The sequence below is a fragment of the Achroia grisella genome, unplaced genomic scaffold, assembly GCF_030625045.1.
Source record: "Achroia grisella isolate CSIRO2021 unplaced genomic scaffold, CSIRO_AGI_Agris_v1 utg1668, whole genome shotgun sequence".
Classification (NCBI taxonomy): Eukaryota; Metazoa; Arthropoda; class Insecta; order Lepidoptera; family Pyralidae; genus Achroia; species Achroia grisella.
Window position 1 is genome coordinate 929,217 of NW_026712668.1, and position 1,839 is coordinate 931,055.

The window sequence follows — 1,839 nt, forward strand, 5'->3', positions numbered from 1 at the left end:
TTTTTGTTTCATCTTTTATTATATTAAACCTCACACATTCCTTCTCAAAAGTCTCCATCCATTGAGTTGCATTTGAGTTCCTGCTTGTGAATTTTTCTATAATAAATTTCTCGGATATATTTTTTAAATTGTGATGTTCTTTTTTTCTGTGGATTCCACTAATCTATCCAGAATTTGTTGCAGATTGTTATCTTTTCCTGTTGGTTGTTCTATAGAAATTTCTTCTAAATATTGATCTAAAAATTGGATATTTCCGTCTTCGTCAACATAGGTTTGTTTTTGTTCTTCATTTAATGTTATCCATATTTTCCTAGTCTGATGTCTTTTCTTTAGGCTATTTTTAATCTTTATATAAGTACTCGTCTTTGTAATTTCTTTATGGTTATTTATTGGTTTCAACTCGTCTGGTATCGCAAAACATTTTCCGTCTTCTGTAGTTAGAGAGGTTATGGCTAGTACATTAGATTTGCCATCACTTGATGCTATCACTGTAAATTCAAATTGTAGCCGGTTCATTTTGTTTTTTGTAACAACAAATGTCGTTTTATAATGATATTTTCAGGGTTTCTTTATAAAATAAACTAAAATTTGTTTCTCTGTAAACAAAGAAATGTTTTATTTAATTTTAAACCACTACAATTATTTAACACTGTAATAATGAATCACACATATAACTCACCTGTAAACAAAGAAACGACATTTAAAGTTTATTACAATTATTATTTAACTATTACTGTCTTTTTATAATATATTTTATATAACCTTATTCACGCACACTTGTTTTTTCACGATCCATTTTTATGTTATTTCTATTGACAGCTCCCTTTGACACTCCTTGCAATCAACAGCGCGGAACGCGCCAAAATTTGAATTGTTGAAATATTTAATTATATTATTATAAAGAATTTCTTTATATACATACATATATACTACATATTGGAAGAAATGAGAAAAACCATGTACTATGAAGAGAGATAATAAGATCTTAGTCTATTTTTAAACGATGTTTGTGTTAAGCTGATCGAATGGAGAGTGGTAGAGAGTAATGTAATTTTGTAAGTTCTTCATATAATAATAATCGTAATAATAAAATAACCCTAATAATTCACACATCTAAGCTAAGCAAAGTTTGTGTTAGGATATGAATTAATTATGACATAATTCATTGGGCTCCCTAAAATATGGTCGAGCGCAGTGATGGCTGGCTCATCCGTCATACTCGTGAACGAGTGCTGCTTGTAGGGACTGATCTGCTCTTATCACTACGACTGATTTAATCTTATTGTATATTTATATTTGACCCAAAAAATTGTGCTGGTTGGTAGTTTGTATTCACACGTTTCGACTTGTAAATGTAAACTTACAAGGATTATTTAAAAGAGCTACACACAAGTTTCTTGCTCGTTCTTCTTGTGACGAGACAGCTTTCCGAACGAGCGGTAGATAAAAAAAATGTTATGACTATTCAAAAGTACTTAAATTAAGTTTATTTGAATAAATGATTTTCTGTTCTATTCTTAATCATGACTAACTGACTAAGCAAAACGTTTGCCTAGTCAGTTAGTCATAAAATAGCTATATTATGGTTAGGTAATTGTTGGTTATAATAAAATTCGCGTGGGATTCCTCCAAATGAAGCAATTGGATTGGTTCTCTTCATTTTTATTCCAGTCACGCATTATCCTAATGGAGTGGCAGATGTGTAAGCTTTCGGTTGAAGCTTTTGATGAAAGCTTGTATAATCACGCCGCTCATTAACAATAAGGTGAAATATTCTGAGACACTGTTAACATAGTCACTAATAACTATATTTAGATTAATGTTATAACATATAACATA

At 30.2% G+C, this 1,839-nt stretch overlaps 1 long non-coding RNA gene across 1 annotated transcript; it reads right to left on the reverse strand.

The window, feature by feature from the left end:
• Positions 1 to 323: 323 nt before the first annotated feature.
• Positions 324 to 779, reverse strand: LOC131841398 (uncharacterized). The gene is made up of 2 exons (XR_009357449.1): positions 680 to 779; positions 324 to 596 (listed from the first exon to the last, which is right to left on the reverse strand). It is a non-coding gene; the product is annotated as an uncharacterized LOC131841398 (long non-coding RNA).
• Between the last annotated feature and the right edge of the window lie 1,060 nt (positions 780 to 1,839).